Here is a 16995-nt window from a genome sequence, read left to right as displayed (position 1 = left end):
GAGTACTCTCTGTAAAACCGAATTGGAATCCCATCAGGACCTGGCGATTTATTTATTTTCAACCCATTCAGATGCTTCACAACCCCAGGGATGTATATGACTATGTCCTCCATACGGGAATCTGTACGACACTCAAACGGCGGTATGTTTGTACGATCCTCCTGCGTGAAAGATTTCTCAAATGCTAAATTTAAAATTTCAGCTTTCGTTTTGCTGTCTTCCGTTGCCAGGCCAGACTGATCAGTGAGTGACTGGATGGAAGCCTTCGACCCGCTTACCGATTTTACGTAAGACCAGAATTTCCTTGTGTTTTCAGCAAGATCTTTTGCTAAGGTAATTGCGCAGGTCGCGCCAGTGTTTAAGAAGGGTAGTAGGAGTAATCCATCGACCTACAGACCGCTATCATTGACGTCGGTTTGTAGTAGGGTTTTGGAGCATTTACTGTATTCAAACATTATGAATCACCTGGAAGGGAACGATCTATTGATACGTAATCAGCATGGTTTCAGAAAACATCGTTCTTGTGCAACGCAACTAGTTCTTTATTCGCACGAAGTAATGGCCGCTATCGACAGGGGATCTCAAGTTGATTCCGTATTTATAGATTTCTTGACACCGTTCCCCACAAGCGACTTCTAATCAAGCTGCGGGCCTATGGGGTATCGTCTCAGTTGTGCGACTGGATTCGTGATTTCCTGTCAGGAAGGTCGTAGTTCATAGTAATAGACGCCAAATCATCGAGTAAAACTGAAGTGATATCGGGTGTTCTCCAGGGAAGGGTCCTGGGACCTCTGCTGTTCCTGATCTATATAAATGACCTGGGTTACAATCTGCGCAGTTCTCTTAGGTTGTTCGCAGATGATGCTGTAATTTACCGTCGAGTAAGGTCATCCGATGACCAGTATCAGTTGCAAAGCGATTTAGAAAAAATTGCTGTATGGTGTGGCAGGTGGCAGTTGACGCTAAATAACGAAAAGTGTGAGGTGATCCACATGAGTTCCAAAAGAAATCCGTTGGAATTCGATTACTCGATAAATAGTACAATTCTCAAGGCTGTCAATTCAACTAAGTACCTGGGTGTTAAAATTACGAACAACTTCAGTTGGAAAGACCACATAGATAATATTGTGGGGAAGGCGAGCCAAAGGTTGCGTTTCATTGGCAGGACACTCAGAAGATGCAACAAGTCCACTAAAGAGACAGCTTACACTACACTCGTTCGTCCTCTGTTAGAATATTGCTGCGCGGTGTGGGATCCTTACCAGGTGGGATTGACTGAGGACATCGAAAGGGTGCAGAAAAGGGCAGCTCGTTTTGTATTATCTCGTAATAGGGGAGAGAGTGTGGCAGATATGATACGCGAGATGGGTTGGAAGTCATTAAAGCAAAGACGTTTTTCGTCGCGGCGAGGTCTATTTACGAAATTTCAGTCACCAACTTTCTCTTCCGAATGCGAAAATATTTTGTTGTGCCCAACCTACATAGGTAGGAATGATCATCAAAATAAAATAAATCAGAGCTCGAACAGAAAGGTTTAGGAGTTCGCTTTTCCCGCGCGCTCTTCGGGAGTAGAATGGTAGAGAGATAGTATGATTGTGGTTCGATGAACCCTCTGCCAAGCACTTAAATGTGAATTGCAGAATAATCAAGTAGAAGTAGAAGGTGGTAGTGGTTGAATGCTTCGCGCATCAGCCTTCGCGCCTCACTCAGCAGAAAACATATGACACCTTACACTTGAGGCGTACCGATTTTATGTGGGACACCCTGTAGAAGAGTAATTGAGACGTGTGGGGACGTGACTTAATTTGCGCACGATTGCCTGCGAAGCTTAATCCGCTAGGTGACGCGCGTCCTCGGCAGGGGTCGCCAAGGTTGTTGACCGCGGCCGGGTTGCGCCGGCGTCGCCGTCGGTATTACGGCGGCCGCCCCTCACCACGCACCCTCCTCCCTCCACCCTCCTCCCTCCCTGTACCTCCTGCCTCGTGGCGCTGTCTGCGGCGGAGGGCCGAGACGGAGTCAGCCGCCGCGACGGCGAGTGAAAGTGAGAGCTAGCCGCTGCCGCTGCCGCCACCAGAAGCAGTCTCCAGTCGGTCGTCCGCGCGCCACCGAAGAGGCCCGCCAGCGAGCGTTCGGGTCGAAGACGTCGCTACTGTGCACCGCACTCTGCCTGCCGGGACTGTCCGCTAGCCGTGGGAAGGTACGTTCGCAACATCGACGCAGTGTCGTAGTCGCCGTCATCGTCACTGTCGTCATTGAGAATGATGATTCCTCGTTGTCCTAGCTCACCCTCATTGTTCATAATTCATCCTACGTAGTGTGCAATCTGATTGGGCTGCACTTACGGACAACAAGCTTCGGGCCTCGAAACCTCTTCCCGCGGCTTGGACGTCCTCCTCCCGCCCTTCTCGGCGGGAGGAGGTCGTTTTGGCCCGGTTACGAATTGGACACTGCCGGTTCAGCCATCGCCATCTGCTGACGGCTGCGCCGGCGCCGTTCTGCCCATGTGGGCAATTGCTGACGGTCCGCCACATTTTAACGTCCTGCCCGGATTTTAACACACTGCGTCTTGATCTTGGCCTGCCATGTAGTCTAGATGCCATTTTAGCGGATGACCCACGCAGCTGCTCGCGTTCTTCATTTTATCAACTTGACCAACCTCTCTAAGGACCTTTGATTATGCTGTTTTTTTTTTAATCCTATGCCTATCAGTCTGTCTTTTATCGTGTTTTCCCTTTTAGTTGCTGTTTTAAACTTGTGCCTGGCGTTGCATTCCTAACGTAGTCTGGGCTCTAATGACCATTCAAGTTGTGCGCCCTAAAACCACAAAAAAAAAGAGAATGATGTCAACTGTCAGACGTAACAAATATGCATTCAACATCGCGTTGTGATTGAAGACAGAAAATTTTGGAAAATAACAAATTAAAACCTTCTTTTTAGGGTTTAGTACCTCATATATTCCTGATGGGAGGCGATCTGCAATATATGGTAACTGAAAAAAAAAACACAAGCCAAATCGCTAAAAAGCATGTTATCGGATGGCCGGTTTCGACATACCTATGCTTTCAACATCGGATCTTATGCTTTTGAATTTACACAACACATTATCTAGCAGTGAAAAGGTTCTTTGACACAGGCAGCACCAATTCGTCATCGTCGTTGTTGTTGTTGTCATCGTCATTCTCGCTGTTGTTGTTTCTGTTGATGGTGAGAATGATGTCAACAACAAATATGCATTCAGCATCGCGTTGTGATTGGTGACCAAAATTTTGTAAAACGGCAAACTAAAACCTTCCTTTTAGGGTTCTGTGCCTCATATATTCCTGACCTGGTCAGTCTGGGCGCTATCTGCGATGTATGGTAACTGAAGAAAACTTCATAAGCCAAGATCGCGAAAAGAGAATTTTATTGGCTAGCCGGTTTCGACAGAACTATGCTTTCATCATCGGATTTTATGCTTCTGAATTTGTACAACATATTATCCAGAAGTGGCACCGGCTTTGCCGCAGTGGATACATCAGATCACCGAAGTTAAGCGCTGTCGGGCGTGGCCGGCACTTGGATGGGTGACCATCCGGGCCGCCATGCGCTGTTGCCATTTTTCGGGGTGCCCTCAGCCTCGTGATGCCAATTGAGGAGCTACTCGACCGAACAGTAGCGGCTCCGGTCAACGAAAACCATCATAACGACCGTGAGAGCGGTGTGCTGACCACAAACCCCTCCTATCCGCATCCTTAGTGAGGATGACCCGGCGGTCGGGTGGTCCCGATGGGCCACTTGTGGCCTCAAGACGGAGTGCTTTTATTATCCAGCAGTGAAAAGGTGCGTCCACACTGGCAACAGCAATGTCGTCGTCGTCGTCGTCGTCGTTGTTGTTGTTGTTGTTGTTGTTGTTGTTGTTTCTATTGTTGAGAATGTTGTCAACTGTCAGACACAGCAAATATGCACTCAGCATCGCGTTGTGATTGATGACAGAAAATTTTGTAAAATAACAAACTAAAACCTTCTTTTTAGTGTTGTGTACCTCATATATGCCTGATCTGGTCAGTCTGAGGGTGGTCTGCGATGTATGGTAACTGAAGAAAACTTTAAAAGCCAAGATTGCTACGTAAGCATTTTATTGGTTGACCCGTTCCGACTGAGCTGTGCTGTCATCATCGGATCTGATTTTGAATTTGTACAGCATATTAGGCGACAGTGTTAAAAGTCGCTTCACATTCCGGATGTACACCCCGCTACCATAAAGGTCAGTACACATCGGCATGTCAAATGTAAACTGTACCCGCGCCGACTGTAAGTACTGGTGTTCATTACCAGCTGGCAACTCGTAAGCAACACTCTATTGTTCCCCATACCTGTACAGAGAGACCTGCTCCACACAAGCGATTCCTAGTGTCATCCAGGAATGTATATCAGATGATTTTCATTTTTAGATCTTCTAAGCAGATTGAAACTGGTGTTCCAAAGTTAAAAATTAACAGCTTAAGTGCGATCAAGACTTAAATATAATACATCAATAGATTGCTGGTTTTCCAGGAACAATATCGCAAAAAAGTTTTAAATTTAGGCACTGTTGTTCACGCCGTTGACATAATGTAAGCGATAGCCATATAGTGTGTGCTAAATAGTCTCTGTTGGCTGAGATGAACGTAGAACCAATGTTCACTTGGCCGTTACGTATTGTCCTGCCGTTAGGCCTTTGAACTGAAATGTCTTATGCTGTGTCATTATTTCATTCAGCCTTCATAGCGTATAGAACTTGCATCTTCCTTGTATTTATTGCAGACAAGAAATAGCAACGAATATCAGTAATTAATCCATATCTAGGCTTCACGATTTTAACACTTAGTGGCGTGGATCCCGTAGGAAGACTTAATACTTTCCCTGTGACGTGTGCGATAACCAAACATGGCTTTGTAACGTCACAAAATGGCTCTGAGCACTACGGGACTAAACATCTGTGGTCATCAGTCCCCTAGAACTTAGAACTACTTAAACCTAACTAACCTAAGGACATCACACACGTCCATGCCCGAGGCAGGATTCGAACCTGCGACCGTAGCAGCCGCGTGGTTCCGGACTGCGCGCCTAGAACCGCTAGACCACCGCGGCCGGCTGTAAGGTCACAACTGGATAGTCTATAGCAGTATTATCGCTGTAGACCACCGTTTCATGCAACCTATAATGTATACTTTCATCTATTGTGCCCGTATCTATTGACACTAATTGCCTTTTCAAGCAGTTTTCATTCATTAACTGTGACTTGACACTTTCACTGCCAGTTTCTAATAAGCCACTCCTAGCAACGTTAACTCAAACTCCACCGACACTCTGCTGTGATTTAGCCACTCTCTCACCAAATCAAGTCATCTTTGTGATCGGCTACATCTGAATGTCCTCGTCATTGGTGCCGAATTGTGACGTCGTAGTGTTATCTCCAGCCTACTGCATACGGCACGAGAAGAGGGACCAACGAACTCTTCCTGTGAGATCCTCAAAACTAAATTCTAAAATCACGAAATCTAGACATAAATTAACAACTTCTGATGCTTATTCACGGTTATTTGTAGCCTGAAAAACACGCAAGGAAGGTGCATTTCTTTTTTGCCACTTAATTTGAATGAGATAATTATTAATAGATGCCACAGCACTTATTTTATGTACACTGTCTGACAAGAGAAGTGAGGCGCCCAGAACGCATTCTCAGATGTCAGTGTACTTCGTGCACGTATACACCATTGGCCATTGCGATAGCTAAAACAGCCACCAGAGTGCGTTAGAACTGTTCGTGTTTAGTGTTGTTTCCAGACCTGGTAGGATAAGGGGCTTGAGCAGCGTCATATGTTAAGTGATGACTGTGGAGACGGCGCCTACACGTGTCAAATCTCTGCCAGGGGCTGATTACGCTGTCTCACACGACTACGCGACATCTCCGTGCCCTTCACAGTGATCAGTCAACATCTGACACCGATCCCCCCCCCTCCCCCCGCTATGTATCCTACCAGTCCTGGGAACAATCCTAAACATGAACAAACTAAGGTATTATTATTGCTATTCTACTTGTCACGGAGGATTGGAGATCATTTTCACAAATTCATCATCTGAAAAATAAATAAATAAATAAATAAATAATTAGAAACAATTTATTGAAATACTTAAACTATATACATTGCTGATGTTTCTCAAAATTGTATTTCACAAATAAACTGTGGATACATAATACAGCAGTGGAAAAACATTTTTATTATCTAGTTACAAATAAAAATGTCTAAATATCGTTAATTTAAAAAAAATTGAAGATATACAGATTAATCGCTTTATAGCAGTAATATTCTACTTTATTTTAGTATACTGACCAAATAATTTAATAAATTGTTTCATTAAGTTACAGTAGATCACTATTTTCACCGTCACGATCACAGCTACACTGTAGCGCTTTCCCATAGAACTATCGGGCTACTTCTGATGATGTATCAAAAAATCTGCTAGTTTCTTTATGTGACTTGATTTGTCATTTCCTGTCAGAGAGGTCACAGTTCGTTGTAATTAACGGAAAGTCGTCGAGTAAAAGAGAAGTGATTTCTGACGTTCCCCCGATTTAGAAGAAACATCTGAATGGTGCGAAAAGTGGCAGTTGACCCTAAATAACGAAAAGTGTGAGGTCGTCCACATGAGTGCTAAAAGGAATTCGTTAAACTTCGGTTACACGATAAATCAGTCTAATCTAAAAGCCGTAAATTAAACTAAACACCTAGGTATTACAATCACGAATAACTTAAATTGGAAGGAACACACAGAAAATGTTGTGGGGAAGGCTAACCAAAGACTGCGTTTTATTGGCAGGACACTTAGAAAATGTGACAGATTTACTAATTAGACTGCCTACACTACATCTGTCCGTCCTCTTTTAGAATACTGCTGCGCGGTGTGGGATCCTTACCAGATAGGGCTGACGGAGTACGTCGAAAAAGTTCAAAGAAAGGCAGCACGTTTTGTATTATCTCGACATATGGGAGAGAGTGTCACAGAGATAATACAGGATTTGGGCTGGATATCGTTAAAAGAAAGGCGTTTTTCGTTGCGACAGAATCTTCTCACGAAATTCCAATCACCAACTTTCTCCTCCGAATGCGAAAATATTTTGTTGGCACCGTCCTACATAGAGAGGAACGATCACCACGATAAAATAAGGGAAATCAGAGCTCGTACGGAAATATATAGGTGTTCATTCTTTCCGCGCGCTATACGACATTGGAATAACAGAGAATTGTGAATGTGGTTTGATGAACCCTCTGCCAGGCACTTGAATGTGATTTGCAGAGTATCCATGTAGATGTAGATGTTTTTGTCACTCACGTGGTTTGTAGGTTTCGTTACAGTTGACTAACCAATGTCCTTGAAGCTATCTGTTAGTTTTCTTCACGTCAGCAATGATCGAAGGGGGAAAGTACTTTGTTTGGACTTTGAAGATAGCATTACTTTTATATAAGAACTCTACTAGAGACATTTTGAATGGTAGCTACTCCTTTATTAATTTTGCTAGCAGTGGTGTTGAAATCGTATGCATACCAGTCCTAGCCCTGAACCATTCAGCTACTGTGGTGGCTCAGAAACTTACGATAGTGTGATGGTTTCAAATTTTATCAATTCCTTTTTTAATGGTATCATATATCCTATCACAACTATCCTATCAGGGGACATGTACCTGTGACCCCTGATTAGGATGTAGTGAGCTATTTTGTCAAACTTCCTACGACAAGCAGTAGATGTTCGTATTTTGGAAAACTAGTTTTTTGTATACGTCGATATTTTAGACAAATTTTACAGTTTCGTGTGTAAACCTGAACAGGCAAATCGTAAATTTTCATAAAATCTTTGCACTGTAATTGATTCATTTACAAGTACACGAATACATGTATAACTCATTTTTTGGAAATTTTGTTGCTGAGTTTTGTGAAAACGCTCCTCAGCTGCAACCCTAATCATCTACAAGGGCTTTTCGGAAAGTAAAGAACGATCGGTCGCGAGGAAACCAGAGTGCACAGTACACAGATGTATCAGGCAGTGGCTCTAGTATGACTGTAGACATACACGTCGCTCTTTTCAGTTCTGAGTGCACAGTGAGCGCGTAAAGATGCCTAGAAAATAGTGTCTCCCGCCGTGTAGTGTAAAGCATTCCGTCTTGAGGCCACAAGTGCCCCATCGGGACCATCCGACCGCCGTGTCATCCTCAGCGGAGGATACGGATAGGAGGGGCGTGTGGTCAGCACACCGCTCTCCTAGTCGTTATGATGGTTTTCTCTGACTGGAGCAGATACTATTCGGTCGAGTAGCTCTCCAGTTGGCATCACGAGGCTGAGTGCACACCGAAAAATGGCAACAGCGCATGATGGCCCGGATTGTCACCCATCCGACTGCCGGCCACGCCCGACAGCGCTTAACTTAGGTGATCTGACGGGAACCGCTGTATCCACTGCGTCAAGGCCGTTACCTTTTCCCGCCATGTATGGGTCCCTATCGAAAGATTTCGCCTGAATTCATGCAACCCCACATAACGTAACTGTCATGCATTTCCTTCTTCATGACAGTTCTCAGACCCACACTGCACGGTCAATGACGCCTCTCCTGCAGCGCTTTTGGTGGGCGATCACCCATGATATAGCCCGGACTTGGCTCCGTCTGATATTCATCTCTGCTCAAATGAACCGCTGTCGCTGGACACAAAATTTTGGTTCAGACAGCGAGGTTCAGTCCAGCATAGAAAATTGTCAGGAAGGAGGCTGTCTTCTGTGACAAGGGTACTGTAAAGTTGGTACAACGGTACGACAAACGTCGAAGTTGGAGCGGCGACTTTATAGAGAAGTGGCTGGAAGGTGTAGCTAACTGGTGCAAAGAAAACAGTTTTTTCACTGTGGTTTCCATTTCGCCACCGATCGTTCGTTCCCTTGCGAATAGCCCTTGTACATACTAGTCTGGTGTGTACATGTAGGAAGTTGCAGTGTCTTTCCAGGCGGTCACACTTTATGGAAACCACTGTGCATTACATGGTGTAGGTTACTTTCCATTGCAGCACGTATGGGGCTTTCTTCCGGCGCCATTCGCGAGTGGAGCACGATAAGAGTAATTAAACGCCCATCACTTGCATTGTAATGAGCCTAACATTGTCGGCACTCTTCTTATTGGAACGATATGTTGGGGTTGCACATTTCTAGTTTCCTAAATATTGGCTCTTGAAAATATCTAAGGGATACTTGGCGCATATATCTCCAAGAGACTGCCAATTACAGCTATTCAACTTTATCGTGGCCATGTCCCTGAGTCGAACAAACCTTTGACAATACATGCTGCCTCTCTCTATATATACGTTCGGTATCCCTTCTTAATGTGCTGCAGCTTTCGTGAAACACCTACCATCTTGCGCCATTCTGGAGATGGATTTTGCGCTCCTGCCTGTCTTTGCTTTCTCTCCTCTTCTCGTTCCAGAGATCCTGTCCCGGAGCGCCTTCATTGCGAATCGATTTAATCTGGAAATTGCTACGGACTGTCAAGTCAAAAGCTCAGAGAGAGATCGACTCGAAATGGAGTGACATCAGTAGCATTGCTTGCAGGTTTCTCCCGCCGACTGATAATGTACTCTTTCTGTCGGAAGACTGAACATCACGAAGACGTCACAAAGAGACAAAAAAGTTGTTACACATGTCACTTATGTGAGAAGCGCTAAAGTAAAAACATTCCTATACTACGGTATATTGATAATTTTTACTTATGGACCGTCTGACAGCAACTGAATAAAACACAATTTTAGTGCCATACGCGTTTCGCCTTTATTTTCTGCAAGGCATTATCAGTGGCCTGGAATATGTACATATGTTAGCTATTTAATTTACATTCTGGTCACTGTGCCTGTAGGTTATAAACAGTTCTGGTGGTTGGTTTTTCCTATTAAGTAGTGATGTTTTTAACTGTAATTACAGGTTTCGTGGACAATTTCTTACATATTACGCTCCTGTTGCATTTTTGGTGTTGTTCTTATGAATGCCAATTTGCGGTTTTTTCCCGAATTCCACAGCACTATGAACTGAACGCTTGTTTCAATGCAACGTTTTAGTTTCTGTTGCCGACTGTCAAATGTTTTTGCCAAAGATCGAATGCTATTGCCAAAACTCTCGAGTGTAATTATTGAAGTATCTGTGATCCACACACACACACACACACACACACACACACACACACACACACACATACACACGGCAATAACATTCGATCTTTGGCAAAAACATTTGACAGTCGGCAACAGAAACCAAAACATTGCATTGAAACAAGCGTTCAGTTCATAGTGCTGTGGAATGTGGGAAAAAACCGCAAATTGGCATTGATAAGAAGAACAACACCAAAAATGCAACAGGAGCGTAATATGTAAGAGATTTTCCACGCAACCTGTTAGTACAGTTAAAAACATTACAACTTAATAGGAAATACCAACCACCAGAACTGTTTATAGCATATAACCTATAGGCACAGTGACAAAAATGTAAATTAAATAGCTAACATATGTACATATTCCAGGCCACTGATGATGCCTTGCAGAAAATAAAGGCGAAACGCGTATGGCATCTACATCTACATGACTACTCTGCAATTCACACTTAAGTGCTTGGCAGAGGGTTCATCGAACCACAATCATACTATCTCTCTACCATTCGACTCCCGAACAGCGCGCGGAAAAAACGAACACCTAAACCTTTCTGTTCGATCTCTGATTTCTCTTATTTTATTTTGATGAATATTCCTACCTATGTAGGTTGGGCTCAACAAAATATTTTCGCATTCGGAAGAGAAAGTTGGTGACTGAAATTGAGTTTTATTCAGTTGCAGTCAGACGGTCCATAAGTAAAAATTACCGTAATATTACACGCAACTGAGGAAGACAGGACTACAAAAGTTGAAGACATTCCTATACATTACCTACAACATTTTGTGGTGTCGTGCGATGCTCAAGCATTACATCCGACTCAGGAAGCCAGGCTAAATCACCTGTTACGTGAATTGAAAGTGGAGGTGGAGTAGGGATAGAATAGGGAAGGAACTGCTGATATCAGCTGCATCGAGACGGAACTGCTGATATCAGCTGCATCGAGACTTTATGCGGGATCACCAGTGACAAGTGAATATGTGTGCTAGAGCGGGATTCGAACCCAATGTCTTCCGCTTGCTAGGCAGTTGCATTAGCAGCTGCACTACTTGGACTAAGTGTTCATGACAACTGCGCGGACTATCTCGTTACGCCCTCGGCTGACGGTACGTTCCCACCCAGCGCCCACCTATCTGCAGTCCCCATCATTGTCCTCCATACTAGCTACATAGAGATTCCCGCGGGAGGTCCAACGTAACTGTGCTTCCGCAATGAAGGTGGTGGATTCAGTGCCCATCGATACGAATCAATGAATGTGTGGTGGCACAATACTAATCGCCGAAGCACATCGGGCCACACTGCAAGTGTGCTTTGTTATTTTGATAGAAACAGCATCTGTGTGATAAATGGCTTTAGGCTACGTCTCGTAACTTCATTATTTTACTACCTAGTAGCCCGTTTTTAGCATAACTTTATTCAAGATTTTAAGTTACTGCTCTTGTATCGGCGCTGTATTTGATCTACGGGCACGTTTCTACTTTATGTTGCCGTTTGCACCTAGTATTTATGTTCTGGTTGGTTCAAATGGCTCTGAGCACTATGGGACTTAACTTCTAAGGTCATCAGTCCCCTAGAACTTAGAACTACTTAAACCTAACTAACCTAAGGACATCACACACATCCATGCCCGAGGCAGGATTCGAACCTGCGACCGTAGCGGCCGCGCGGTTCCAGACTGTAGCGCCTTTAACCGCTTGGCCACCACGGCCGGCATTTATGTTCTGCTTTTATCTACTTTCTGTTTCTTTTTATAAATCTCTCTATGACTTTACGTCCTTAGTAACCTTCACATAATTGTAACTCACTGTATTTCAGCTTTGACACATTTTTACAAAGGAATTTCGTACTGAAAATTACGTACGTTTTCCTGACGCTTTGTTTGAAGACGATGTCGTTATTTACTTAAAAAAAGTTTGTAAATAGCATTCTTATAAATAATGCTTAATAACTCACGGTGAACTGGTTGCCATCTACCGTAGTGAATGCACACTTGCCGCAGACCTGTTGTGCCTCGGCGTTCAGCAGTGTGTACATGGCAGCAGGATGTAGAACAACGCTTCCAGCGTGTTTACCATTTGACAGTTTAAACGCGCTGATCCTGCCTTGTGTTCACTGGACCACATTACGGGTCCTTACAAGGTAATTACTTCTCATATTTTTCCGCTTTGTCCTCTTTCACTTGGTAGACTATAACTTTAGTGCAAGTGACTGCTTGAAGTTTCTGCTTATTTTAAATCCATACCCTTTCGCTTCAAGGTTATCAGATGTTATGCTTTTAATACTTGACAGGAGCATGTATTTCATTCAACTCTTCCTTGCATATGATGAGGGCAATTGATTCTTGCGGATGTGTTATCTTAGATAGCTATAACTTTTTGATCAACATTCATCGGTGAGTCCAATTTTTAATTTTCCTAACTTAGTTCCGTAGCAATGGAGGGTCAAGCGTTTGTAACAGGATTGTATTTTAATGTAGGCCAATCTGAAGATGCATTGAATTAGACGAAACGCTCGTCGCTGACAAAAAAAAGAAGTAATTTCATCATAAAAACCAAGACTGTTTCATTCTCCTCGCCTTGGTAGATTGTTTGAGAGATATTCGTCATTAATGACGAATATCACTGTGATTCTTTTTTTTTTTCAAAGTAACGAAACTGGTGAATGAATTGATAAAACCTTACTGCAACTTACAAGGAATACCACAGCAGCAGCCCAGGTGAGAGTTAGATAATGTCATTGATCGGCTGGTAATTGGGTTATTGACGGCCGAATGCAGCCATTGTGGAATATCGGCTAATGTTGCTTTGACCGTTGCTCCTGGCAACTCTTGCTTATTCACGAGACGGTAGCCGAATAGCACGCAAATCGTGTAGTATCTGACCAGATTAGTCCAGGACCGTGACTACGATAAGAAGCAGAAATAAAACAGAAAAAACCTGGGACATTCTCCCCGCAGATTTTCATCTGTCAACAACTGATGAACTGGATTTCAACGATTGCGTACCGAAATCTGCAATCTAGAAATCACGGTGAAAGTTTTTCCTAAAGCTTACTAGGTTATTTACTATCTACACGTTCTACTAGCGGAGTGTATGTGGGAAAACCTTTTATGCCTTCAAGCTAAATTTCATGATAATCTTCACGATACTTACGAATGAAATAATTAGGTAAGGTAAAAGTTTGTGAAGCCTGTCGACTCCGGGATGACTAGACTTTCAATCTGCAACACACTGGGCGCTATCATGAAACATCGTGACTGATGAAAGCTGCGTTCCGGGTCTCGAACTTGGAACATTTCGCGGCAGATTTAGTGGAAGAAAGTTAATGGCAGGTTAAAGCACTTCCAAGAGGCAGGTCGCACCGGGATAACTAAATACGTAAGACAGATTTTTTCACTGCTAGGTGTACCCCCTCTCCGTCTTCTGAATATACGGGGTGCCGAGCTTAAATCCGCACAAATGAAACTTTAAAAATCAAATTTACAAAAACGAAATACAAATAAAAATTTAAATCCTTTTACATATGTGTAGTGGTATCTTTCAAGAGTAACCTTACCCAATGTAGCCCCCTTCAGTCACAATGACCGCCTTCAATTTGTCCTGAAGCGATCGCAAGCAATCTCTAAAACAGCGTTGTCAAAAGATGGCTCTGAGCACTATGGGACTCAACTGCTGTGGTCATAAGTCCCCTAGAACTTAGAACTACTTAAACCTAACTAACCTAAGGACGGCACACAACACCCAGCCATCACGAGGCAGAGAAAATCCCTGACCCCGCCGGGAATCGAACCCGGGAACCCGGGCGTGGGAAGCGAGAACGCTACCTCACGACCACGAGATGCGGGCAAACAGCGTTGTCCATATTCACGAATCTGCTTCGGTAGCGGTGCGTTGTGATGCGACATTAGGGTGCCTTGTCTACTGGACTTTCGACTCCGCTCTAAACATAGTAGTCGAGGGGGTGCAAATCCGGGCTATTCGGGGGCCAGAACTCCTTTGACCAGAACATGTCAACGATATCAGAGAGCCAGTTTTGGACTAGATGGCTCGTATGAGCACCTCTTCTGCCATTCGACCTATTGTTCGTTCGCTGACGTTCAACACTGATGCCAGTTTCCTCAGTGGTTGCCCCGGGTCCTCAGAAATAGGCGCCTGAGCCTTTTCGATGACTGCCGCAGTTGGTGACACGCATTTCCTCGAATCAGGTTCCTTCGCCGGGTTAGCGGAACCTTCCCAGACTTCTCCGAAGCATTATACTTGGCCACAGTATCTTAGACAGTTGATTCGGGTGTCCGAAGAATCGAACTATTTCAGTGGGTGAACTCCCAGGGCGAAGACATTCGATTATCGCGGCTCTTCGGTTGTACTCCGCACTTGTCAGCAACATCTCGGCCATTTTGACGTTCTGATTGTTTACTAAATGCCTACGGCTTTCAAGAACGCCAATCGCGACCTCCGGAGGAACTATGATATGGCGGGAACTTCAATTTGAAATTTGTTCTCAGCGCCGCACCCTGTAGACAGTGATATTCAGGGATCTCGTTTTCCTTGTGTTCTATAGTCAATACTGGCATTGTTAGCTTCCTCTCGGTGTCCTATCTATGATTCCAGCCATTTTACTCTTTCTGTTTCATTAATTCGTTGAGTAAGCTCCCAATTGCCGGTCAGTATGGCCGAGCGGTTCTAGGCGCTTCAGTCTGGAACCACGCGACCGCTACGGTCGCAGGTTCGAATCCTGCCTCGGGCATGGACGTGTGTGATGTCCTCAGGTTAGTTAGGTTTGAGTAGTTCTAAGTTCTAGGGGACTGATGACCTCAGATGTTAAGTCCCATAGTGCTCAGAGCCAGTAAGCTCCCAATTCAACTTCGATGCCATTTTTTATCTGCTCCTTCAAACTGCAGTCTTTCGTGCGTCTGCTAAATTTCGTTTCAGTTCCGTCTCACTTTCGTATTCTCCTCGTCCATCTCGCATGTGTCAAAACACTTGAGTCATTGCTTTATAGCTTTTATTTTTATTTCTTTCCACAACTGACTGCCTACAGTTCTGTATATTGTACCACTCAGCATCAGATGTTTACTTTATCCGGCATATCATTATCAAGACGGTAGCTTACGTCTAAACCTAAGAAGTTAAACACAAAAATTGTTCTAAAGTCCATTTAGTTCTATCTTGAAGCTACGGAGTCATTTTCGTCATAAGCTATCATCTTAGTCTTTCCTTTAGAAATTTTAAAATATTGTAGACCTTACGTATTTTCTCACTGACTTCGTTTTAGTGCCCCCAACTTATGTTAGGTTTCCATTGACTAACAAAGCAGTTCATATACTCGTAGTTATTAAAAAGTGTAGCCGATAAGCTACACCACTTGTCTCACACATATATTAATTGTTACGGTTCCAATAACTATCTACCCATGTATATTAATGACTTGTTTCTTGATACAGTCTTCTCGATTCAATTACTCATACATTAAGAGGACATCTATAGAACCTTCAGAATTAAAGTAAGAGAGAAATGAAGGAAAATTAGGGTTTAATCTCCCGTCGACTTCTAGGTCATTAGATACGGTAAAGTAAGAAAGGTAACTTGAGTTTTACGAACGATGCTACATGGAAATGAGCCGAGAACTGTACCAAAAAGAAATGGACAAAGAATACAAGCATCGAACATGCGATTTCTAAGGAGAGTAACTGGATACGTTCTATCCAAGAGGAGGAGGAATGTTCCGCGGCTCGTGGTCTTGCGACTAACGTTGCTGCCTCAGGGTCACGGGGTCCCGGCTTCCACTGCCGGCCGGGTCTGGGATTTTCTAGGCCCGGGGGCTGGGTGTTTGTGTTGTCCTCATCTTCATTCGGGAAGTGCGAGACTGTAAATAGAAAGATTTGGAACTTGTACGAACGCTGATTACCACGATGTTGAGCGCCCCACAAACCATCACAATCATCATCATCATCATCATCATCATCATCATGAGGAGACATATTGGTATCAGAGAAGAACTGGAAGTAAAAAGTTTAAACGAGCAGATTAGGGAATATAGGGGAAACTGGAAAGATGACATCACGAGAATGGAAGACCGTAGAATACCAAATTAATGACGAATTATCAATCACTGGGAAAAAGATCTTCAAGAAGACGGACGAAAATGTGGAAGGCAATGTCAACCAAGAGGGAGTAACAGGCAAATACATAAGACAGACACGAATAAAGAAGAAGGTGGTGGTGGTGGTGGTGGTGGTGGTGGTGGTGGTGGTGGTGGTGGTGGTGATGATGATGATGATTAAGAAAAAGAATAGTGCCTCTCCCGAACTTACATTAAGGGCTTGGGGTGCCCTCTTCTGTCTAAAAGACTCCATAAAATATGTCAGTTGAAAACTTTCTAGTATTTTATAAAACCAACATGTTTCCATATTAAACTGCCACCTTTCTCCCTACGATTTGTCTTTTTACAGAAATATTACCACTATAAGCCATTCTCTTCCTAAATGCGTTCTTCTCTTCTAATAGTAGTGACTCGGTTATGTTTTTAAGGCGATTGTTGCTTATTTCTGCATATAGCCTGCGACACCCATTAAAAACTGTCCCACAATAGCTGGTGGAATTATTACAACATTTTCCGTATAACGGTAATAGCGATGTCCGTGAAATGGAAATTCTGTGATCGACAAACAATTTCAGTTTGCCATCAAATCTACACCCAGCGCACTCTACAGTGCAGTCTAGAATAGAGTGAGAAGTTCACTTCGATTATCCACTAACCAGTCAGCATAACGAAGATTAATGTAGTGGTCCTGTCTCGTACTGATG

General features: G+C 43.7%; 1 protein-coding gene across 1 annotated transcript in view; it reads left to right on the top strand.

Annotated features, from left to right (window-relative positions):
- Positions 1-2062: 2062 nt before the first annotated feature.
- Positions 2063-16995, top strand: part of LOC126106798 (organic solute transporter alpha-like protein) — a 369704-nt gene continuing 354771 nt past the window's right edge. The window contains exon 1 of the mRNA XM_049913186.1: positions 2063-2197. The gene's annotated coding sequence lies outside the window, so the exon portion shown is untranslated. The remainder of the gene's footprint in view (positions 2198-16995) is intronic.

This window comes from Schistocerca cancellata, chromosome 10 (assembly GCF_023864275.1).
Source record: "Schistocerca cancellata isolate TAMUIC-IGC-003103 chromosome 10, iqSchCanc2.1, whole genome shotgun sequence".
In the NCBI taxonomy this organism is placed as follows: Eukaryota; Metazoa; Arthropoda; class Insecta; order Orthoptera; family Acrididae; genus Schistocerca; species Schistocerca cancellata.
Note: the sequence above shows the minus strand (reverse complement) of the source record. Positions and strands in the feature narration are given on the sequence as shown.